General features: G+C 42.0%; 1 pseudogene; it reads right to left on the bottom strand.

The window, feature by feature from the left end:
• Positions 1-2,789: 2,789 nt before the first annotated feature.
• LOC127623016 (protein-glutamine gamma-glutamyltransferase 2-like) lies at positions 2,790-26,369 on the bottom strand (annotated as a pseudogene).
• Between the last annotated feature and the right edge of the window lie 384 nt (positions 26,370-26,753).

Genomic DNA, 26,753 nt, shown 5'->3' on the forward strand with positions numbered 1-26,753 from the left:
AAAGACGGGACTGGATATGTCAGTGTGGCAGTAAGCGGAATTGGATGACGCAATGATATAGAAACAGTAGAGTTATATTTACGTTCTTTATTTTAAAATATAAGTGGATACAACCTAAATGTATAATTTAATTTAGTTTTCTTTTTGTCTTACTTTAGAAGAATTTCTCTTCTAGAATCTAGAAAGGAGACATTTACCGTATCAAAATTGCACCAGTTCTGAATGTAATTTAACAATACGATTTTAATTATAATAATACCAAATTTATAAGCATCCAAACATTTAATCATGGCACAATATTAAAACCTACATATGATGGAAGGCTGTATAATACAAAAGATAAGACAGATTATTAACATAAAACACGCATAAAAGGACAATACAAAATAAAACATTGTGTGCGCATGTAATTCTTTCAATATTATGTATGTGGTGTGTCAGAGAGTTTACAGAAAGCACTGCAGGTGGCGATCAAATACAAATGTTCTTGTTTATACACACACAACCCAACATTAAAGATTTATACGGGCAAAAGAGTAAATAGCCATAAAAAGATTTAACCCTTAAACGAATACCTTGGGTCTATCTAGGACCTAGGACCTAATCAGGTCCCAGTGACCCAGGACCTGATTTCACCCCTTGTTCATCATCCATACAGTTGGCATATATACAAATAATACCATAAATAGTTTTTATATATCAGTTAACGTCATACAAAGTCCAGTAAACATAAAAAAATGCTTAATCAATATTTTGTGAGGACCATGCAATCTGTTTCAGGGCTCCCTGTTCTTCTTTCCTATTTGCAAAAGTAATGTTTGGGAGTCTAAAATGTATATTTTCTATTGACACACTAAAGCTGAAAATATAAATAACCATCTTAAGACACATGTTTTTGTGAAGCATTCTAATTTTTTTTTTGCACTTCCATAAATTAATTCATATTTCTATATTTACTATCACAGGATATGGATTTATTTGATTATTACAAGAGAAATTAGTACTATGTTCATACAAATTACTTTTATAATCACAGATTTTTTGTGTGACAGTGGTGAATTATCAGTATTCCATAAGCGTGTATACGTACATATTGTACACGCTATTTCTTAATCAAGGTGGCGCTGATGTTTCAGTGACTGACTTGATTTACATTTGACATTGCTATTTGATGAAGAGGCATTGTGGAAGTGGAAGTGTAACACATGGACAGAATGGTTTGGCTGTTGTCAAATGGGGGTCCAACTGAAATTTATGTTGAAAGTTGTGTATTTAGATTAAAATAGTACCTGAGAAAATACTTATGTGTACTGTATCTTATGTTACATGTAGCTCAATATATGGTTGTGAGCAAGTTGCATCTCATGACATTTTTGTGTGAAAGTAATTAATCTAGTTCTAGATTTGACATGATTTGTTGCATCATCTTTTGATATATGAAAAATAAAACAAAACAAGTCAGAATATATTATTATTTATTATTTTATAATTGTCTTGAAAATTTTACATCTGTGCATTTTGTAGATCCATATGTGATAGATTTACGTACTGGGTCTCTATAGACATGAATGTGTAGGAGTGTTTGGTGAAATTCCCAAGCATTTAAGGGTTAAAACCAGCTGTAAACCATATAATTTGATACCATATGGGTGGATAAATCATGTGACAATAACAGCACTATTATTGACAGACAAATTTACCTGTAATAAAGGTCACCTGCTCGTTGGGAAGGTGACTCTTTAGAAATCACAGAGTAATTCAATTGTTACTTTGTCTAAAATCTCCAGTTGCATTTTTCAAAGACTACAAATACAAGATCATGTCTGCAAACATACAATAGCTGACCAAATGTAAAATACATGTATGTTTTATTTGGTGTAGCCTTGATATGTCTATATAGAACAGTTTATAGATAAATGGAGGTATGTAACAAGACATATCCCTTACAAAAGAGTACTGTGGTGTGGTGGTACAATAGTACATTGTTGCTATTAGGCAACAGAAAGGTATGTGATATACTCCATGGTAGTGAATGACTACCAAATTCATGTACCATTGTAATTACATGGTTCTCCAAGGGGCTTCAAATAATACCATGGCATTACTATGGAACATGAATAAAAACATGATATCGCCATGGTACATGTCCAAAAAGAAACATGCTAATATCATAGTACTTTTTTTTTTAGATATCATATTTATCATCATATTTACATTGTTTATGGATAAATTATACATTTTAAAGGGATAGTTCACTCAAAATTAAAAAATCTCTCATAAATGAATCACCCTCATTCCATCCCAGATGTGTATGACTTTCTTTCTTCTGCTGAACACAAACAAATATTTATAGAAGTATATCTCAGCTCTGTAGGTCCATAAAATGCAAGTGAATGGTGACCAAAAACCTGAAGCTCCAAAAAGCACATAAAGGCAGCCTAAAAGTAATCCACCCGACTCCAGCAGTTAAATCCATGTCTTCAGAAGTGATATGAAAGCTGTGGGTGAGAAAAAGAAACAGATCTAAGTCCTTTTTTTAAATAAATCTCCACATTTGACCAGCCCTGACCAGTAGACGCCAATTTGCACAAAGAATGTGAATTGACAAAAACAAAAGAATGTGAAGTGAAAGTGGAGATTGATAGTAAAAAATTACTTAAATATTGATAAATATTGAAATTTCACACCTATCATATTGCTGCTGAAGACATGGATTTAACCACTGCCGTCGGATGGATTACTTTTATTCTGCATTTATTTGCTATTTGGAGCTTCAAATTTCTGGCCAACATTCACTTGCATTGTAAGTTACTTGCACCTTTCTTTTCAGAAACAACAACAACAGAATTATAATGTAAGTACAATAAACCTTACACACTATGTATGTAAATAAATATACAAAACAAAATATGTAATTAAATGGTTCACCCTAAAATGAAAATTATTTCATCATATACTCACCCTCATGTTGTTCCAAACCCTGATAACTTTATTCTGTGGCAGGACTGACCGCTTCACTAACTATTTATTTAATTGTATAGAAAAAAGATGCAATATAATAAATGGTTACCAATGGCTAAAATTCTGGCTAACTTCTTTTGTGTTCCATGGAGGAACGAAAGTCACACAGGTCTGGAATTACATGAGGGTGAGTAAATGATGACAGAATTGTAATTTTTGGATGAACTGTCCTTTTAACACAACTGTAGCAGGTCAAGAATAAATTTTTCACATCTTTTACAACAGTGTGAATTACACGGAATAGTCTGTGGCTGTCTACAGTATATTGTACATGCTTGCCTAGATTTCTGGGAGAGTGTTCATGTTTTTCTTTTTTTGGCGAATAATGATAGTGGCTTCTCCTTTGACATCTCTCAGTCTGTCTGAGTCAAAGTCGATGAGCAGTTTCCTCAGTCCAACACGGGTAGGTTTGAAAGAGAATTTCACCATCACATTCTGACCAGGTTCAATATTACTACTATAGGAGAAAGAGAGACACAATAATTTAACATAAGTCAACCATAGTTCCCCATCTGTCACTCACTTCGACGTTGTGTCGAAGAAGAGACACTAGGGGTCTCTCTTGAGAGCCTTTCGCATCTCTGATCTATGAGAAAAGGCCAATGAGAAATTGGCAGACAGAATTTGCATGTTCCGACCCCGGAGATACAGGTATAAAGGGAGGGAAATGCGTCTGTTTCATTCTGAAATTTTCTTTGGAGCCAACTGGTTGTGTATGCAGTGAGCTGCGAGTCACACACTGTTCCTCCCATCTCTGAATAGCGATTGCTGTTGGATCTATGGCGCATAGATCCAACATATGAGGATATTTCCTCTGGACTGGAAGTGTAAGTTATCAGTCTGTAACTTTAGAACAGCGTTTATCAAACTGGGGTCCATGGACCCCTGGGGGTCCTTTTCAAATTTCCATGGGGTCTGTCGGAAATTCCTGAATTGTGAACATTGTGTTGCAATGTTGTAAGCAAATAGACAATAAAAAGCAATAAAAAAACACTCGATACAAAGCTATTGACTGCTATATACATGTATATATGACATAACATAAGTTTTGAACAATATATTCAAACAGACCATAGGCTATAAGTTGTAGATTCTGGACTGCAAATTTTAGTGTGGGGAAATCCGCCTATTGCCATGGTAAAAGCAACTTCTCTTATTGGTGAATGAATATCGCTTTACGTGCGTTATTTACAGAAGTTTCTGTGGATGATATTGGACAATACCCATCTGACATTGAGACATGGAGCTGTTGCTCCATCCAGTAAAAAGAAGGGGTTTAAAGCTGCACTTTTTTCCCTCATTAATAAACTTTTACTCCTAAAGAAATTAATTGACATTTTGAAACATATGTATAAAATCATGAATATTCACACAGGATGAGGACTGTAGTCATTTTAGTAACCTTATAAAAGCTATTTAAATGTATATGAAGAGGGTCCTCTCATGGGGGCTGCCATGTTATGATCACATGACCAGCCGAACACTACCCACAGTAACCACCTTGATATTGGACACGTTCACTCATGGATTAAATGAACCATGGCTGACTGTAATTATGAATTTCTACAATGGCATCTGAATCTGGAAATTGAAACTATTGATTTTGAATGATAGCTACTGCATCCACGCAGCAAGGAGTCATTGTAAGTCCAAGATATCCCCCCCTATCTGAGGGTTGTCCCCCCCCCAAAATATCATTAAAATATGTGTATTGTAAATAATATAATGATATATTCTTAAAATAATTGTTTAAGAAATAAAATAATACAAATGCAAACGGGGCAACAACAAAAAAACCCTTGGTGTTGGTGTCCCCTTCAAAAATTGCTCTTGAGAATTGTTATGTTTATTGTCCCCCCCCCCTCGTCTCGTTTGGAAGGCTGCGTCCTCCGGAGGTCGCATTCGTGATCGATCTCGTTTCAGAAAAGCGAGTAGGACACTTCGAATGCGACATTCTTTCATGGGAATTCGGAGGATACATGAGGTTTATCTTCGTGGGCACTCACAACTCACAATTCTTTGCTTCAACGGAAATGTCTAAAAAATGTACGCCAATTTGCCCGTAAATATGATGTTCAAACGCAAGGAATGTTAATTCCCAAGTTGAAGATCTGTGCAGAGTATAACAGGCCTATGTATAATTATATTAACCTGTCAACACTCCCGTTTTTCCCGGGAGTCTCCCGTATTTCACACCCATCTCCCGCCCCCCTCTAATTTTGTTATTTTTCCGGGGAAACTCCCGTAATTTGTACGGCCCAATCCTCGTTATATGTATGAATAATCACATAAATATATTATTCCAAGGTTGTCCAGTTGCCAGATCTTGTATCAAACGCATCCTATTCAAACAATCGACACCTCATACAAATTTCAACCCATTTGTGATCTCAACCTGGCAACCAGCAACACAGTTGCGCTGTTGATATTTGCGCAGTAAATTGAACCAAGCATCACTGGCAGATGGGAGGAGAAGACTCAGGTGGTGCTTCGGCGAAAAAAACTAAATATACATGTAAAAAAACAGCTGGACGGATTTTGCAATGTGCGTCGCACTGATTTTAATATCGGACACGAAAATGACGTTACTCAGCACATTAAATCAAAACGGCACGATTTGTATGCATTTAGCCTGCCTCTGCCATCCAGCTGTTGACAGGTATGATAACATATAATTCAAAAATAGTATTAGACTAAAAGTACACCTGTAAATTCAATTTTATTTTCTCTTTACATCATTATAACTCTCCTCAAATGTACCTCATACATTCTCTTCTAAAGGGACTTTGTTCTCCTCTCACTCAAAGTGCTCGCACTTGTTAAAGAGTGGTGTTCTGTCATAGCAACCATGTTACGTTCCATTTGTCCTACAAAGGCCATCTCGTTTAAACGAGGCTTGTTTAAAGCAGAGCCATATAAAGAGAGAGTTGCGACAACTCAATTGACTCCAATGGAACGTTTTTTTTACAGCAATGGCGGCTCGTGGAGCCTCCCAATAGTTCCCGGAAGTAGCAGCAAACACATGCCGCGCCGTAGAGATGCAGCAGAACAAACCGTTTGCGACGCACTTTTAAAAGGTGAGACGTTTAAAGGGTAACTAAACCCTAAACCAACTTTTTTTAGTTAATGATCTGTAAGCATGGGGCTTTATTAGTACTGGTCATTGATTCAAGTAATTTTTTTGACATTTGTGTATAAAGTGTTTTAATTCTACAATATATGGTGTAAAAACGTCTGAGTGCTGCCCTCTTCAGGTTGAACGGTGGCTACTGCAGTTAAATTTTCCTATTGGCTGTTGCGGTACTTCGTGACGTAAGCGGTGACAGCTGACGTAAGCAGGTTCCAGCTCACCACGCCAGATTCATGTACATGTCATCTTGCGACCGTGTGAGGAATAATAATAACATAGAGTCTGACAGCAGCTGTCAATTAATCCGTCACTACGAGTCTCAGGTGCCCCCTCCCCCCCACTCAGCCCCGCACTCGGTTCGTTCCCTCTATCCCCGCCGGGGTCTGCCCACTTTTCCAGCATTTTCAAATATTTCTAGTGGGTGGAGTCAGACTCTGAGCAGGTGTTTAGTTACCCTTTAAAGGATAATATTATCTTATTCTGTATATTATCAGTACATCTAAATAAAAATAACTTGTAAATTAAAACCTTATAGTTGAGTATTACTCATTAAATTAGGTGATAAGGGATGTTATCGGATAACTAACAGATTAGGCAAGGATTGGAGCTGGATAAAGTTAGTAACAAATTGTTTTACCAACAATTGTAAAATCTGTTCTCTTGATTCAGTTTCATCCATCGTTTTTTAAAAAAAAATTAATATATTATTACACATTTATTAAAAAATAAAAACTGAAGTATCACATGGTCCTAAGTATTCAGACCCTTTGTTCAGTATTTAGTAGAAGCACCCTTTTGATCTAATACAGCCATTTGATCTTTTTGGGAAAGATGCAACAAGTTTTTCACATCTGGATTTGGGTATCCTCTGCCATTCCTCCTTGCAGATCCTCTCCAGTTCTGTCAGGTTGGATGGTAAACGTTGGTGGACAGCCATTTTCAGGTCTCTCCAGAGATGCTCAAGTCAGGGCTCTGGCTGGGCCATTCAAGAACAGTCACGGAGTTGTTGTGAAGCCACTCCTTCGTTATTTTAGCGGTGTTCTTAGGGTCATTGTTTTGTTGGAAGGTGAACCTTCGGCCCAGTCTGAGGTCCAGAGCACTCTGGAGAAGGTTTTCGTCCAGGATATCCCTGTACTTGGCCGCATTCATCTTTCCCTCGATTGCAACCAGTCGTCCTGTCCCTGCAGCTGAAAAACACCCCCACAGCATGATGCTGCCACCACCATGCTTCACTGTTGAGACTGTATTGGACAGGTGATGAGCAGTGCCTGGTTTTCTCCACACATACCGCTTAGAATTAAGGCCAAAAGTTCTATCTTGGTCTCATCAGACCAGAGAATCTTATTTATCACCATCTTGGAGTCCTTCAGGTGTTTTTTAGCAAACTCCATGCAGGCTTTCATGTGTCTTGCACTGAGGAGAGGCTTCCGTCGGGCGACTCTGCCGTAAAGCCCCGACTGGTGGATGGCTGCAGTGATGGTTGACTTACTACAACTTTCTCCCATCTCCCGACTGCATCTCTGGAGCTCAGCCACAGTGATCTTTGGGTTCTTCTTTACCTCTCTCACCAAGGCTCTTCTCCCCTGATAGCTCAGTTTGGCCGGACGGCCAGCTCTAGGAAGGGTTCTGGTCATCCCAAACGTCTTCCATTTAAGGATTATGGAGGCCACTGTGCTCTTATGAACCTTAAGGGCAGCAGACATTTTTTTGTACTCATCTGTGCCTTGCCACAATTCTGTCTCTGAGCTCTTCAGGCAGTTCCTTTGACCTCATGATTCTCATTTGCTCTGACATGCACTGAGCTGTAAGGTCTTATATAGACAGGTGTCTGGCTTTCCTAATCAAGTCCAATCAGTATAATCAAACAAAGCTGGACTCAATTGAAGGTGTAGAACCATCTCAAGGATGATCAGAAGAAATGGACAGCACCTGAGTTAAATATATGAGTGTCACAGCAAAGGGTCTGAATACTTAGGACCATGTGATATTTCAGTTTTTCTTTTTAAATAAATGTGCAAAAATGTCAACAATTCTGTGTTTTTCTGTCAATATGGGGTGCTGTGTGTACAATAATGAGGAAAAAAAATGAACTTAAATGATTTTAGCAAATGGCTGCAATATAACAAAGAGTGAAAAATTTAAGGGGGTCTGAATACTTTCCGTACCCACTGTATAATATTTATAATACATAAATAATTATATTACTATATATAGAATTGTAAGAATTGTAAACAATAAGCTTCATTTCACAAAATTTTACATGTACGTAACTGCTGCTAATAGTTAATAGTTCATTGACCCATTGTGCGGTGCAAGCTGGAAATCACCTGTCATCAGCCTGCCTCCAGCCTGTCTCTGTACTATCTGAAAAGTCATAAATATGACATTAGTTACCATGAGATTAGTGAAAACAATGAACATGAGGTAACATAAAAAGGCAACAGAAACCCTAGCCTGAAATAAGTTGAGGCAAATAACGGTAAGCGAACACTAATCCTCAAATATTAGCTGATTTGATCTTTAAAAAAACAACATCCCTGTAACAACATACTCATGCTACATACATACATATGTCGGTGTGTTACATAAATATATAAAATAAATGCATTTATTGACTAATAATTACCAGAAATTGCAGTTCTGTCACTCTACTCTAACAGTTTGAAATGCCCGCCAAAGCACTTCCTGGAACTATCTGAAGTCTACGTGAATCACGTGACGATCAAGCATTTAGAACTTCCGTTGTCGCAACTCTCTCTATATGGCTCTGGTTTAAAGGAGGACACTCGGTATTGTCACGAACCCCGCTCCTCTGCCCCATCCCCGCTTCGTCGCACACACACTCACTCCCTCGACCTCACTCCCTCGCTCCGCCCCCTCGAGCTTTTCACGCTCTTTTTGCTCGCTCGAGCCCTCACGCCCACTTTGCTCCTACTCGCTCACATGCTCGTAGGTTATCTCCCTTCCTCGAGTTTCTCACGCGCTTCCAATCCTCCTGCACATTAGTTTCACCTGCACTCATCTCATCACCTTTCATTGTTTACACCTGCACCTTCCCCTATAAATACCACAGCACATCCGTTTCACGGGTGTTGGTTATTGTGTTTAGCTAGTCTCGTCTAGTTCTGACCTCCTCTTGTTTACCCCTTAGCTTGCCAGCTCCCCTTGTTCCCCTGTCTTTGATCCCACTAGTCCCGTCTAGTTCTTCGCCCTAATTGTTAACTGTTTTCCCGGCTTCGACCTCCCGCTCTCGTTTACCACTCTCTCCCGGATTTGCCCCTTACGATACTTTGAATCCCCGGCTTTTGACCCTACGCTTCCCTCGACAACTCTTCACTGGATTTGCCCTTTGTACTTTTGCCTGCACTGCTTTCTATTAATAAAGCAGTTTCATCCAATGTCATCCGACATTGTGACTGTCTCATCTTGTGTGTGTGTGTGTGCGGGTTACAGGTATACTGCTGCCTTCAAAGGACGCATCCTACCTAGCACGCAGCCTTCGAAACGAGACACAGCCAACATGTATTTTATCGACCACAATGAGGGTGAATATTCACAAGCCATAGACCAGCACTGGGTCCCTATTTCTGACTGTATATATTTATAATTATTTTGGTTAATCTTGCTAGATGAAGTATGCTACTGTCATATTAGTAGTAAAAGTTAGTAAAAGATGACAATTGACGATCCAGCTTGACGTCAAACACAATCATATATTTTCTCACACAGTGTCCCTTATTTTAACCAACCCATCTGTCTAATAGTGATCAATATTAGGTAATTTATTAGGTAATTTAATTGTATTTATGCAGTATACAGTATGTTTTTTTTCTCACTTCAGTGTAACTGTCATTTATGTGAATATAAATCGCGTCCCATCCGATACCGATAGGAACAGAGCTGTAGGAATAGGCCTATTTTACTGTTGATTAATTATCAACAATAATGTGATATTATAGTAACAAAAAAATCAATCAGTCCTCAACTGTTTATTTTTCTTCATAAGTATATGGAGCTTTACTCATGTTTAAACTCATGCTTTGACTATGGGGGAAATTATAATAATTTATGAAAAAATCACTAGGCAACTGTTTGAGATTTGTGGTGTTCTCAGTGATATTTAATCCTGCGGATTACAATTTCTGAAGTGAAATTTGTAATTACTAAAGGAGGCTTGGACGCATCATTTGTTTTGAAACAACAAACAGTGACAGCAGATTATGATCCGCCGCGTAATGAAGTAGTTCCATGCACAAATGCTTTTTTATGACCATACTCGGTTTTTCCTAATTGTTTTAAATGCACTTGTTCATTGAACTGTTGTATATAAGCAATATCACACTCGCAATCGTGCTATATGGCCCTACATCAGCACTGCTGTAATTACCTACGGCACTCAGCCTGAGGCCTCGTGCCTGCGGCCGAATCACAGCAGTGCTGATGTAGGGCCATATCGCACTCTTGCTCGTGTGATATTGCTTAAATATATATATATATATATATACATACACACATGTGTATAAATTATGTATCATTAAGCCAAACATCATGTTCTTGATGATTGGGCGGCCAATTAATTTGAAGGTCTTATTGGTTGGATTACACAATGAAACATAGCAGTATGGTCAATAGAATTCTTTTCAAGGCAGAACAATTCTGAATGATTTGGTAACTATGTGATATTACTCTGTCATGTGTATTACCCCAAAAGAAATGCATATAACTAGACATAAGTAATATTTTCCCAGTAATATTCCACACCAGTTCTTCCACTTTAATACTATGGTTATGGTTATATGGGGGCCTGGGTGTCTCAGCGAGTTTTGACACGGATTACCACCCCTGGAGCCGTGACTTCGAATCCAGGGCATGCTGAGTGACTCCAGCCAGGTCTCCTAATCAACCAAATTGGGCCGGTTGCTAGGGAGGGTAGAGTTACATGGTGTAACCTCCTCATGGTTGCTATAATATGCAGTTCTCGCTCTCAGTGGGGCATGTGTTGACCAAGTGGTGAGTTGTGCATGGATGCCACGGAGAATAGAGTTGGCCTACACACGGGCTACATCTCCGCGGTAACGCACTCAACAAGCCATGTGATAAGATGCGTGGACTGGCGGTCTCAGACACAGCGGCAATTGAGATTCGTCCTCTGCCACTTGGATTGAGGTGAGTCACTACTCCACCACGATGACATAGAACGCATTGGGGATGGGGCTTTTCAAATTGGGGAGAAAAGTACAAAGAAATAAATAAAATACTATGATAATACTATCTCTTTTTCTATGCTAAAACCAGTACATACTGTGTTTTTATTTCCTTTGCTTCTGTTAGCCCTGCCCCTTCGACAGTAAACATGCCTCCTTTAAGACTAACAGGCAGCGGATTGGTGAATGAGATGTGTGCCGTCAGCTTACGTGATACAATCGCTGTTCCAATAATCTAGAATGAAGAAATGTTTCAGTTATTAGGAAACATGGTCTGCACTAAGAGCCGAGGATATCATGAGGGTATGTGTGGAACAATTCATTACCTTGATATGAAGTGTGGGCATTTTTAAGGGTATGTTGATTTCTTGCAGGATGATGTCATCCTGTGTACTGGATTGGAGGAGCGCTGTGACCCTTATGATGTGATGCTCAGACAAACATGCTCCATAATGGTCATATTGAAGTCGCAGCACCTCTTTATGAGCTAAAAATGATGCATAGATATTTTTGAATTTATTGTCAAAAGGCTCTAAATGAGAGGTCAGTATTTCACTATACTGCACAAGCTTAATAAATATTGTTCAAAATGACTAAAGTATTTGGAAAATTTATTTTAGTAAAAGTAGGTGGAACATCTATTAAGTGTGCTACCCAACTGAGGTTATTCTGCTAAAACACTGTGAACTGGAGGGGTACTGACTTCATACATCCATTAAAAATGACCATGGGACAATTTGGTGAAAAGTAGTAGCAAAAATGGATGGTGAAGAAATGTGCAGCTAAGTGAATTAAAGTGATGAAAATAATTTGTTTGCAGATGCCACTTGATTTTACATTTTGTTGTTTAATGCAATGAAATTCTCTCAAAGTTTCAGAATACTTTTTGGTGGCCATTATGTACAGTATATTTCCTAATTTTCCTGGTCGTACCTTTGTGAGCTGGCACTGTGAGAGAGGTTGTCTTTCTCTGGCACTCTCCCCTGTGGATGCTATTATATGTTACTGCGTTCAATTTGACTGTGAGCTGTGCATCTGTGTCCTCCCCACCAGCATTATACACCTCTATGATCACATCAAAGTCTGTGCCATGGACAGCTGGAGCATGCTTGATGAAGAGCTCAAGCTGCACTGTCTCTTCATTCTGTTGAGCCACTTGTCTTCCTGCCTTTTTATAAACCTCTCGCTCCATCATTGAGCCTGTGGAGGAACAGGGGAATTGTATATGATACACATGAAAATAGAATAAGTTAGCATGGACAAATATACTTATAAAATACAACTTGAAATCTTAATCGATTCTGTTAACTTCCTTAATACACATTCCTGGTCTAATTGTGAATGATTTATCTGTACACATCATTCCAAAGGAAATTGTGTACAAGGAAAAAATTTTCTTGTTATCTTACCGTATATCAAAATGTAATCACTTGTACCACCTTTGAAATGACTTACCAGTATGGCTGATGTCATTAATTCCCTCTTATTTTTAAATCCCTCCCTTCCAACCTCCTGACATATTGAATATCCTTTCATTATGTAGCATGTTGTGAAAAACGTTTTATGAGACAGGTCAAAAATCTGTTTAATTTCAGATAAGTGCAGCTCAATACATTTGAACCTATTGAGTGCATACTACAGGCAGGCTCGTTCATGGATGTTACCTTCAGGATATTTGTAGTTCGCAGTAATGTCTTCTCTGAAATCACCATAGATACTCTTAGTGCTGATGTTCCGCCCTACTGTTTTGCTATTCTGGGACACTTGAGTTCGCTCCCCATCTGGATGAATAATCCAGACAACGAGATCTGCATTTATCTCCCTCTGGGACTCCCACGATATGGACGTTATTCCACCGGCTACGGTTTTCCATGTCCTCCAACTTCTCCCAGACATACCAAACACTTAAGTTGGAGTCGCAGCTGTGTTGTTCAAGCGCGCTATGAAAAGTAGGGGAAAAAATATTTTATAATAGGCCAAAAACACATTGATAAAGGAGTTTTAAAGAAGTTTTCAGCTAACGACCCTACATCAATGTGGATAGGCCTCAAGACATTATTAACTACAAGAAAACACCCCCCAACTCTGTAGGGAATCAACAATTGGCTGCAGATTAGAAAAGCCCAGTCTCACACTCCACACCCGCTCTGACCTTTACTTCACACTAACACCAACACCTCCTGCAACCATCCTCCTCCCCCCTCCTGCTACTCAACCTGCACTTAAGATCTGTGAAGAGGATGTGTGCAGAGTCATCTGGAAAGAAAAGACATGGAAAGCACAGGACCCAGATGGTGTTTCACCATTCCCTTCAATTTGTAGATGACACTACTGTCATCTACTTCAAATCTCCACTCACTTCCTAACAAAACAGATGAACAACACCTCACCAGTACAAACAAGGGCTTTTCAAACTCTGCTGCCTTGTGATTCACAGAAACCTGGCTGAGTGAAGCCATTCTGGACAGCGCATTACATCTGCCGTGCTTACAGCTGTTCAGAGCGGATTGCATTGCCATAGAGATCGTGAATGCATGAATTCGTTTTTCAGCATCAGCAACAGAGAGCATGTGTCATAACTGAGGTGGAAGAATGCTGTTCTACAAACATTAAACAGATTGGTATCATATATAACACCCAAGTTCTTCACTGTAGAAGACGATGTAACAGTACATCCATCGAGTGTCAAATGATATTTTTAGAGGTTTTTGGTCCAATAATTAGTACCACTGTTTTGTCGGAATTGAGTAGAAGGAAATTTCTGGCCATCCAATCATTGATTTCATTGATACACTGAATTTCCGTAGGGTTTAGAAGAAATATAAAGTTGGGTATCGTCGGCATAACAGTGGAAATGATTATTCCATGATTAATGATAATATCTCCCAGGTGTAGCTTATTTAGGGGGTTCAATGAAAGTTCACTAACTGGTTAGGTTAGCAGTGCTGTGTTATGCTATTAGCTTAGCTGTACTGTGTTGAGCTGTACAATATGGCATCGACAGGTTGCGCGTTACCACTTGTGTGGTTATTTTCCCCGGATTTCCCGTGAACTTTGTCGCCATAGCAACCAACACCAGTGATCTGTGATCTCTGAACGTCAGCGCATTCCACAATGCACAAATAAACATGTGGCAGCGGGGGCGTGGTCAAGCGCCCGTCCGGGAGAGGAAAGCGGTAAGGGCGCTTACACCTGAGCTAAATTATGCCTAACACCTGTCTCTAATTCCAGTGAGCACGAGGAGAGCGGCATAAAAGCAGACACAGAGCCTACAGTCAGGGAGAGATGACAGACTAACCCAGTGCGCTGTTATTGTGTTGTATGTGATAAATTATATTGTAAAGAACAACGAGAATTAAAAAGCTTACCTTGTGAGGAAGACGTGTTTCCTGTCCTCCTTCATGTGTAAAGTGTCACACTGGTGCCGAAACCCGGGGAATTTAAAGGAAACAACATTCCAAGCATGGAAAGTGGTCGCCCCATAGAGTCCTCCCAGCTGGCAGAAGTCCTCCAGTCCCTCGCGACGCTGCATCAAGGCCACCAGCAATCCCTGCTTGAGCTCCGGCAGGACCAAGATCGCCGGTTTTTCGAAATCATGCGGGCTCAGGCAGAGGACCGGCACGCCATCCGGAGCCTCCTCAGCCAGGAGGCTGCGTCGGTCACAACCGCGACCCCGGACACCCGCGCTACGCTGCCCCCCCATGCTACAGAAGATGGGGACAGCAGATGATCCTGAGGCCTTCCTCGATTTGTTCGAGCGCTCAGCAGAAATCTGGGGCTGGCCCCTCGAACAGTGGGCAGCCCGCCTGATTCCCCTCCTGTCTGGGGAAGCTCAACTTGCGGCACAGCAGCTGCCGGCGACGAACCTCCTGGCCTACGCCGACCTGAAGAGGTCTATTCTGCAGCGGGTCGGTCAGAGCCCGGAAGAGAATCGCCAGCTCTTCCGGGGCATGAAATTAGTAATGTCCGATCGCCCGTTTGCGTTCGCTCAACGGCTCCGGGATGCCTGTCGGAGGTGGCTGCTCGCGGGGGACCGTGACGTCGAGGGAGTAATCGACCAGGTGGTACTGGAACAGTTCGTTCAACGGCTGCCTCGGAAGACGACGGGGTAGGTCCAGTGCCATCGCCCGGCGTCGCTGGAGGAAGCTGTTCGGCTGGCGGAGGACCACTTGGCGGCGATCCCGAGGGCGGACGAGCCCTCTTCTTCTCTCTCTCTCTTTCCCCTTCCCTTGTGTCTGCCCCTGCCCTCTCCCCCTCCCCTATGTTCTCTCCCTCTGTTCTCTCCCCAGGGCCCGTTCCTGCCCCGCGCAGGCGTGGAGGGTTCCAGAGACCAACTTCCCGGCCTTGGGAGAATGTACCCTCCCATTGCCCGTCATTCAGCCGCTCTCCTCCTCAGGTGGGGGCGCCCGCCAGCACAAGTGCGGCCGCAACGCCTGGGCCGGCCTGTTGGAGGTGCGGAGACCCAGACCACTTCCGGGATCGGTGTCCGCTGATGGAGGTGGGGACGGTGGTGCGGGTCTCCGACGTCCCGCAGGCTGCCCCCTGTCGGGCTGGAGCATACCGGATTCCGGTAAGGATCAGGGGGGGTATTTACCAAGCTTTGCTGGATACCGGCTGCAATCAGACCACCATCCACCAACGCTTGGTTCAACCCGGGGCTTTGGGTTTAGCTAAACTGGTGAGGGTGAGGTGTGTGCATGGGGATGTTCACAAGTATCCCATGGTGACTTTGGCGATTAAATTCAGGGGAAGAAACCATAGTGTGGAGGCAGCGGTTAGTTCCCGCCTCACTCATCCGCTAATCTTGGGTACTGATTGGCCGAGCTTTAAAGATATTTTAGAGGGTATTTGTGCGGATGGGTCCTGCATAAAGAGTTGTGCGGTGTGCGATGCTTTGGCAGGGGAGGCAGAGCCGGGGCCGTCCTCGGCTGCTCTGAATGATGAGGAAAGGGGCGAGGTGGACGCCCTTCCTCTCAGGGAATTCCCTGAGGGGGACTTCCCTCTAGAGCAGTCGCGGGATGAAACCCTTAAACGCTCTTGACCAAGTGAGAGTAATTGATGGTCAACAGCTTCGGCCAGGCACGGCGTGCCGTGAATGTCAGCTGGTAAACCCACCGGCCACCCCAAAAGCGCCATTGCGCCCTCTACCATTGATCGATGTCCCCTTCGAAAGAATATACCTGACCCAACCATTATGGACCCAGCAGTCCGACTGTTGGATCTTCGTCAGGGGAATCAACCCCTGGAGGCTTATGTGGTGGACTTTCATGCCCTGGCAAACCAGGTTAACTTTGGTGAGGTAGCCCTTAAGGACATTTTTTACTATGGGCTAAATGAGCCAACCTCTTCTTGTATGCCTGGTGGTCGCTGTTCCCTCAGCCTGGCTCAATATATTGACCTCACCCTACTGTTCACTGGTTCAGCGTTCACTGTGGGGGAGGCCGAGCCAGTGTTCCACAACATAGCCGCAAGACCAGAGCCCCCAGTCTCGAAGCCTGCCACGGCCCCAGTCTCGATGCCTGCCACGGCCCCAGTCTCAAAGCCCACGCCTGTCACGGTGAGCGAGCCTGCGCCCACGCCTGTCACGGTGAGCGAGCGCCTGTAGCCTCGACCGTCCCTGAGCCAGCGCCTGTAGCCTCGACCGTCCCTGAGCCAGCGCCTGTAGCCATGACCGTCCCTGAGCCAGCGCCAGTAGCCATGACCGTCCCTGAGCCAGCGCCAGTAGCCATGACCGTCCAAGAGCCAGCGCCAGTAGCCATGACCGTCCAAGAGCCAGCGCCAGTAGCCATGACCATCCAAGAACCAGCGCCAGTAGCCATGACCGTCCAAGAGCTAGTGCCAGTAGCCATGACCGTCCAAAAGCCAGCACCAGTGGTCGTGCCCGTCCAAGAGTCAGCGCCTCTAGAGCCTCCCAGGGCTCCTCCTCCCGAGCCTCCCAGGGCTCTGTCCCTCAAGTCCCTCGAGTCTTCCAGGGCTCCTCCTCCCGAGCCTTCCAGAGCTCCGCCTTCCGAGCTTTCCAGAACTCTGCCTTCCGAGCTTCCTGAGCTTTCCAGAGCTCCGCCTCCCGAGCCTCTTAGGCTCCGCCTCTCCAGTCTCTCGAGTCTTCCAGAGCTCCTCCTCCTGAGCCTCCCAGGGCTCCGCCTCTCAAGTCCCTTGAGTCTTCCAGAGCTCCTCCTCCTGAGTCTTCCAGGGCTCCTCCTCCCGAGCTTCCCAGAGCTCCGCCTCTCAAGCTTCCCAGAGCTCCGCCTCCTGAGCTTTCCAGAGCTCCACCTCTCGAGCTTTCCAGAGCTCCACCTCTCGAGCTTTCCAGAGCTCCGCCTTCCGAGCTTCCTAGAACTCTGCCTTCCGAGCTTCCCGAGTTTTCCAGAGCTCCGCCTCCCGAGCTTTCCAGAGCTTCTCCTCCCGAGCCTCCCAGGGCTCCGCCTCTCAGGTCCCTCGAGTCTTCCAGGGCTCCTCCTCCCGAGTCTTCCAGGGCTCCTCCTTCAGAGCTTTCCAGGGCTCCGCCTTCCGAGCTTTCCAGAGCTCCGCCTTCCGGGCTTTCCAGAGCTCCGCCTTCTGAGCTTCCTAGAACTCCGCCTTCCGAGCTTCCCGAGTTTTCCAGAGCTCCGCCTCCCTAGCTTTCCTGAGCTCCTCCTCCCGAGCCTCCCAGGGCTCCGCCTCCCAAATCCCTCGAGTCTTCCAGGGCTCCTCCTCTCGAGCCTCCCAGGGCTCCGCCCCTCAAGCCTCTCGAGCCTCCCAAGGCTCCGCCCCTCAAGCCTCTCGAGCCTCCCAGGGCTCCGCCTCTCGAGCTTTCCAGGACTCCGCCTCTCGAGCCTTCTAGGGCTCCGCTCCTCAAGTCTCTCGAGCCTCCCAGGGCTCCGTCCCTCAAGTCTCTCGAGGCTTCCTGGGCTCCGCCTCCCGAGCCTCCTATGGCTTTTCTCCCCGAACCTCTTACGGCTCTGCTCCCAGAGACTCTAGAGCCCCCTCCGGCGCCACCTCCATCGGCTCCGCCTCCAGAGCCTTCCAGGCCTCCGCCTTTAAAGTCTCCTATGGCTCCACCTCCCTCGGCTCCGCCTCCAGAGCCTTCCAGGGCTTCGCCTCTAGAGCCTCCTACGGCGCCACCTTCCTCGGCACCGCCTCATCAGTCTCTCAGTGGAGTCCTCCTTGGCTCCGCCTCCCACGGCTCCACCCCCAGAAACCCTTCCTCACATGGTTCTGCCAGCTCCCCCAGTAACCATTACTCTTCCCTGGCCTCCTGACCCTCTTCCTGTCCTGTGGCCTCCTCCCAGGCCTCCTGACCCTGTTCCCAACCTGTGGCCTCCTCCCAGACCTCCTGACCCAGTCCCCGTCCTGTGGTCACCTTCCAGGCCCCCTGACCCAGTCCCTGTCCTACAGTCGCCTTCCAGGCCCCCTGACCCAGTCTCTGCCCTGTGGCTGCCTCCCGGACCTCAACCCAGTCACCTACCAACTTCGCCTGCCTGCTCAGTACCACATCCACCCCACAACGTCGGGGTCCAAGGTCCGCTGGCGCGGACTCTGGAGGGGGGGGTACTGTGAGAGATCAACCAAGCTTGATTCCACCCTCCACTCTACGATCACTCTCTCCGGATTACTAATCTAACACACCTGTTCACCATTAGCAACCTCATCAACACGCACTATAAATCACTCACCATAACCCCAGTTCAGGTTCAAGCCTCCAACAGGAACAGACCTTTCACCATTGTCTTCTGAACCCCTGATGCATCCCGATTGCTGAAACGTAACGTAGACTCACCTGAAAATCTCTAACATCTGTGTCCTCGCTCTGTTGTCTCCAGGACTCCTGTTCGTATGGCCAATCGCCAGTTCTCCTGTATCCCTCCGATCCGCCAGTGAGTCTTCCGAACCTGTTTGCTAGTGACTGCTTCTGAAAGAGAGGATTTGTATCACTGAACTGTGACTACTCGATGCCCACATTCCCGAAGTGGTTGTGCTTACCGGTTGCCCGTCCACCGAGTGATCTTCACCGTATCTGCACCTGAACTGACTAAATACTCACCTAACACTCTTGCCACCTAAAATAAAGCTGTGTTTGGATTCACTTACCTCTGCCTCCTTGCTTATATCCTGACAGTTACATTCATACGAGCAGACAGAGAAGTAAGTTTGAAGTAAGTTTGTAGCAGAAGAAATAGAAATAAACCTTGTGTAAATGGTCAGCTTTTCACTAAGCTAAAATGCTATTTCTATTCATTTAACGTGCACGTTACCTGTTACGTTCCCGTGTTGTCTGCCCTGTGCTCTCTGTCTCACTAGTCACGTTTATGTCACGTTTCCTTGTTGTCTGCTCCGTGTTTTCCGTTTCACCCGTCACCGATCCCGTTCCATGTCACGTTTTCCCTGTTGTCCGCCCTGAGTCTCACTGTCCGTGTGTGAAACTGCACTTCCCACAATTCCCGGATCACGCTCCCAGCCCTGATCACTGTGTCTGTTATTTTGTCATTACCTTGTCTGTTTATTTAAACCCCGCTTTCTCCCCTTCCCTTTGTCAATCGTTATCGTTTCATGTTCGTGCTTATGCCCGTGTGTGCTTCATTCGTGTTTGTGTTGCCATCTTCACTCGTGTTTGTTCTAGTTAACCCTGCCCTTCATAGATGTTTGTCAACCTGTGTTCACCCGTGCGTTATTTTGTGTTTGAGTTTACTTTTCCCATTGTGGACTTTTCATTTGTTCCAGTGTTTGTGTTTTAGTTGGTAATAAACCGCATTTAGATCCGAATTCCCTGTCTGCCTTCTCCTGATTTCCACACAGTCATTACATTACCAGGCACAATCATATTTTTTTATCAAGAAAATTAATGTAGGATCATAATGTCTTTAGTAAGTCCTTTGATATTAGGGCAAAAATCATATTCTTGATAATACTTTTTGTAGTATTTTCCTGTAAACATATCTAAAAATCCTTAAAACAAGATAAATTTGATTGATCTTGTTTTAGAATCAACACTGCATAAGATAATTAGGTTTTTCAGAGAATGTATTTTTAACATGTGTATTTTGTCTTACAGTACTGGCAGAGTTTTTATAGTCAAGTGATAAACAAGTGAAAATATCTACCAGTGCTGAAGAAGTAATTCAAAGTATTTAGAATACCTTACTGACCTTGAGTAATCTAACAGAATACGTTACCAATGACATTTTACAGCATGTATTCTGTAATCTATAGTGGAAAACATTTCAAAAGTAATCCTTCCAATCCTGCATACAAAGTAGCTGTGGTCTGATAAATAGGACCTAAACCATGTTAATGCAAGTCCACTAATGCCACCATAATTCTCCAGCCTATTCAAGAGAATGTTGTGATCTATCGTGTCGAAGGCAGCACTAAGATCAAAAAGCACTAGAAGAGAAATGCAGCGACGATCAGATGATAAGAGCATGTCATATGTAACTCTGATAAGTTCAGTCTCTGTACTGTGTTTGGGCCTAAATCCTGACTGAAATATTTCTCTGTAGAAATTAACATAGTTGGGAGGACACTACCTTTTCAGCATTTTCGACATAAATGGTAGATTTGAAATCGGTCTATAATTAGCCAATTCTCCTGGATCAAGCCGTGGCTTCTTAATAAGCCGTTTGATAACTGCACTTTTAAAGTTTCTTGGGACATGTCCTAAGGAGTTAATCATATTAAGAAGAGGTTCTGAGATTACAGGGAATCTGTCTTTTAAGAGCTTAGTTGGTATTGGATCTAACATACATGTAGTGGCTTTTGAGCTTTTGATAAGTTTTGTTAGCTCTTCATGAACTATGGCAGCGAACGATTAAAGTTGCTCATGAGGAAAATTATGAGACACTGTGTTCTGAGGTGCTGTGACAGTTGATTCAAATTTTATTTCTGTAAAATTTATTTCTGATTATTTCAATTTTATCAGTAAAGATATTCATGAAGCCATTACTATTGTGTTGTGACAGAATATCTGGTTCAGTCGATGCTTTATTCCTAACCAGTTTAGCCACCATACTGAATAAAAACCTAGGATAGTTGTGGTTATTTTCTATGAATTTGCTCAAATATATTGGCAGTTTTTAGAGCCTGTCTGTAGCTACAGACACTATCCTTCCATGCACCGAGAAATACCTTCCACTTGCACTCTAATTTCTGAGCTGCTCTCTTGAGAGGATCAGTGAGAACATTGTACCATGGTGCAGGGCTATTTTCTTTAATTATCTTTAATCAAAGGGTTTAGACACTATCAATAGTGCTGGAGAAGACTGTATTTATATTTTCTGTTATTACATCAAGTTCTTCTAGACTTTTTGCCTTACTGATTATGTTAGACAATTCTGGAACATTATTAGTGAAGCTATCTTTAGTGGTCAAAAGAACAGTTCTACCTGAACGATAGCATGGTGTAGATTGAGTGTCATTAGCTGATGGCAGCAAACAAGAGATGAGGTAATAATCTGAGATGTCATCGCTCTGTGGTAGAATTTCTATAGTATCATCATCAACTCCATATGACAGAAAGAACTGTACACTTCCAGAGTGAGGAAAAGGGCTGGAAATATCTCTGGACCTCTGGACCCATTTCACCCTGCCCACTACCTTTTTGAACTGTTGCATTCTAGCCGGCGCTACAGAACACTGATAATACTGCAATACACACCTCTTCTACCATTATATTCACTGTATATTACAGATTTGTATTTGAACATACTAACATTTATTGTTAGATCATGTTAACTAATGTACTAAACTAATGTTAACAAATATAACCTTATTGCAATATGTTATCAAAAATCCTTTTGAAGCCATATAGGAACAGACAAATATTTAAGTAATTATGAACTTATAATCTTGCTCTCCACTAGATCTCAAAACTAACATGGCATCTTTAGGCTCATTGCATCAGGTTTGATATCTATGTCTTCAAATGTCAAAGGTTCTCGAGACCAAACCTCATTGAAGTTAAACCTGATGCGATGAGTCTAAATCACATTCATAATATGGAAGAGAACAGCCAGGGTGGTCTTCACCTTTTATGTTTCACAGAAGAAAGAATGTGGGGCTTGGAACACCATGAAGGTGAGTAAACAATGACAGTTGAACTTTTGTTTTTGGGTGAACTATTCCTTTAACTTGCTCCTCACCTTTGCACCAGGGATTGAAAAGAAGGTAGAAAGTCTGAGGCTTGGTTTGCTCCATGAACTGTCCATCAGCTGAGAGCAGAACAACAGCCATGCGGTACAGACCCACTGGAGCATCAGCAGGGTTGTGGAGGGTCAGCATTACCTCACCCTGAGCATTACGCTGACTGAATCACCATTTCTCATGGTCTTGCTCTGAATTTGACACCTTTAAAACCACTTCATTATTCTTACCTGTAACACAAACGTGAGAAAATGATTCTGGCTTAAAGGAATAGTTAACACAAAAAGTTTAATTCTCATAATTTACTCACCTTCATGCCATCCCAGATGTTTATGACTTTCTTTTTTTCTGCTGAACACAAACAAAGAGTTTTAGAAGAATATCAGCTCTGCAGGTCCATACAATGCAAGTGAATTGTGGCCAGAACTTTGAAACTCATAAAGCATATTAAGGCAGTATAAACGTTATTCACATGACTCCAGTGGTTAAATCCAAGTCTTCATAAATTATATGATAAGTGTGCATGAGAAACAGATCAATATTTAAGTACTTTTCAACGATAAATCTCCACTTTCAGACAGCCCTCCTACGCGCTCTTCTCTCCTAAGAGTTCTTATTCTTTTGTTTTTGGCAATTCGCATTCTTCGTGCATACCCCCACCTACAGGGCAGGGAGGAGAATTTACAGCAAAAAATGTCTTAAACGTTTATCTGTTTCTCACCCACACCTATCATATTGCCTCTGAAGATATATATTCAACCGCTAGAGTCTTATGGATTACTTTTATGATGCCTTTATATGCTTTTTGAGCTTCTGAGTTTTGGAACCTGGTTGACCTGCATATGGACCTACAGAGCTGACATTTTCTTCTAAAAATCTCTGTTTCTGTTCCACAGAAGAAAGAAAGTCATACACGTCTGGTTGTACATTTTGGGTGAGCTATTTCATTGTAATTCCAGCTTTACAATATTTTTAATAGTTTTATCCCCTAAAACAACTCATAGTTTGGTTTTAGAAAGACACGTTCAGTGGGTCCCCCTCGTCACAGGGCCTGGAACAGCATTCCCAGTTGTCCCAGCTGAAAATAAAATAACTGGTCATCTAATTTGGGTCATAAAATAAGTGATGAACCTGCATTGCGTAATCTACAATATAATATTCTCTCCATTACCCATGACTTGTATTCTGTAAGTTTACTCACCCAGGTGCAGGATCAGATTGAGCTGGTGGTCTGGAGGCTGCGGAAAGGGTTCATTATACTGCAGCACCACAGAGAAGGGTTGACCTCTGCGCACCAGCAGATGCTCCATTTCCATCTCCTCTGTGTGATGAGCATGGTTATTCTCATAACACTGCAGATCTATTCCACTCAGTATTGCTGGACACATAAGAATGGAAAGCAATTTCTAAGCAACATTCTAAATATCCCTTTAGTATATTTTTAAAAAGTAACAAGTGGCCAGGTCTTGGGTTTAAATGCTGAGAAATCTTTGGCAGAAAAACTCTAATAAAGTGTTTTAATTTGAAATATCACTGCTCGGACATCTATTGCTTTTCATATGGGTTTATTTTTATTCTTAAAATTCATCTTTTCATCTTTTTTTTTAAACTATAACTTTTAAACTTTACATGCAGTTTATTTCGGTGGCTAAATTTCATTTAAAATGTAATAAATGGATGGATAAGTGACTGTCATGTCACTGTTTTTTTTTCCCCAAGGACACTTATTTTAAAAAGATTCTCAGTTTGAAAGTATGTATCTTCCTCTTATGTCTGTCTTCCTGTTATTTGCCCTAACTGTATCACCGGTGTTCCTCCTCTCCTTGTTGTCCCAAGTGTATATATATATATATATATATATATATATATATATATATATATATATTCCTCTTGGTCCTTGTTTCAGGGTTGGTTCTTGTATGTATAGCATTTTAAACCAGCATATTGCTGTTGAGTTTGTATCTTCTGTTTATTATATTTGAAAGTTCTGCCTTTAAATCCTCTCTCTCTCTCGTCTCATTCCTACACAAACCTTGACAGTGACATGGTTGCCTATGAACAGGTATGTCACAAACCCAGCCTTGCAAACCCATTGGTAACAGACCTCACATCTGCAGAACACAAACAAAGATTTTTCAAAGAATAACTGTTCTGTTGGTCCTCACAATGCAATTGAATGTTAACCAGAACTCAGGTGGTCCAAAAATGACAAAGCAGCATAAAAGTAATCCATAGGAGTACAGTGGTTAAATCCATAACTTCTTAACCAATATGATAGGTGTGGGTGAGAAACAGATCAACATTTAAGTCCTTTTTATGATCAGTCTCCAACTTTGTCCAGCCCCAACCAGTAGGTGGCCGAATGTGAAAGTCACTTCCACATACTTGTGAAATTTTAGTTAAAAAAGGACTTAAATATTGATCTGATTCTCACCCACACCTATCATATTGCTTCAGAAGACATGGGTTTAACCACTGGAGTCTAATGGATTACTGTTATACTGACTTTTGGACCTTCGGAGTTCTGGTCACCATTAACTTGCAATGTGAGGACCAACAGAGCTGAAATATTCTTTTAAAAGTAAAATGCATTTCTTCTGCAAAACACAAAAGATATTTTGAAAAATTTATTATTTTTTATTAAAACTTTTTGCCCATACAATGACATTGACTTTCATTGTTTGGATAAAAACATGATATTCAAAATATCATCTTTTGTGTTCCACGAAGGAGAAAGTCGTACAAGTTTGGACGGTGCAAAGGTGAGTAAATTACAATTTTTATTTTTGGTAAACTATCACTTTATGAAGTGTCTCATGAAGAAACAGTAGCCTATGTCTCATGAAGAGTTTTAGTGAAATGTTTAGAAATCTTCTGTTCATTGATGTACTTGCATGCAATTTTGTGTGCATACTATATATCTCAGTAAACTTTTACAGTATTATAATTGTTTTTTTCTTCATTTTTTTTTTTTTTTGTCTTAACATGCATTGGGACCAAACAGTATGAAAAATTCTTAGAACGAATTAAATTTTAAAGACGTGTGAAGTTTCACGTTGTGGTTGCAAGGGTGTAACTTCATGATTTAAATCATTTTTAATTTACTGAAAGTGTTGTGAAACTGGAAATTTCCTACGACAATATGACTAAATGTTCAGTTTCATACTTGTATATACAGTATATCATATATCTGCTTATTTCATACATTGCTACTTGCTGATATATTTACTTTTAATATTACTGTAACGACACTTTATCTCAGTCCAAGCTGAGGTTAGAAAGCTCAGACCTCACAAGGAGCTTCGATATCGTACCAAACAAATTTTCACAGTCTGCCAGGACCTACATCCATATTTATACAAACAATGCAGGATATTTATAACCCACTCACACCTACCTGCCCAGCAAGGAACAAAACCATCTTTGTAATTTGGACTAGGGTAAAAAGACCACAGTGGATTAGATCATCTATGATCTGCAGATATTTGTTGAGCAGATGTTTTTCATGAAACCTACAGTCAAGAGTCCTAATGGGAAAGTATATTTCCAGCCCTCTTTGTGCCATTATTGACTACACAACTGCTTTAAGTAATGTCTTTATGTATTAGTGAGTTGACATACACAACTTGTTTAGTGGATAGCATGTGCAATAACACAAAGAATAAACCATCTAAACAACAACAAATGAATACTAATCCGAATTTAATAACATTATAATAAACAAGATTATCTTTTTAACAATGTGTAAAGTATTTAACAGATGAACAAAATAGCATATTTTATTGTTATTTTTAGTCATGTGACTATACTCAATTCTGAATTTGTGCCAAGTCATTTATGAAGTATTGCACCTCAAACATATTAACTGACAGTGATTACTTACCATTATGGTTGGCCATTTACTTTGTAAAATTAGGCTCTTGATTCTTGCTTTAAATTTCCGCAGTTGAGATGCTGTCCCGCAGAACTGTCTTCGCTCTTTTCTTTTAAGGGGTCCTTTTTTTTATAATGAAAGTTAGTCCACGCCCTTGACAGCCTATGCCATCTCTGTTTACTTTCCATTTTTCTTTCAAGCTTTTGGTATTAGATACTGACTCACACATCCTCTTTGACCTTCATTACCTCTGTATAACATTTCTCACACACACATACAGGAACCTCAAGCAGCCAGAGGTGTGTGTGTGTATACAGACTGATCTATGAGTGTATATGTACAATTCGAAAGGGAGAGACTGCTCAAGTCATGCCTTTGTCAATATTTCCCTGTGGAAAGAGAATCAAGG

Source organism: Xyrauchen texanus, chromosome 29 (genome assembly GCF_025860055.1).
Source record: "Xyrauchen texanus isolate HMW12.3.18 chromosome 29, RBS_HiC_50CHRs, whole genome shotgun sequence".
NCBI lineage: Eukaryota > Metazoa > Chordata > Actinopteri > Cypriniformes > Catostomidae > Xyrauchen > Xyrauchen texanus.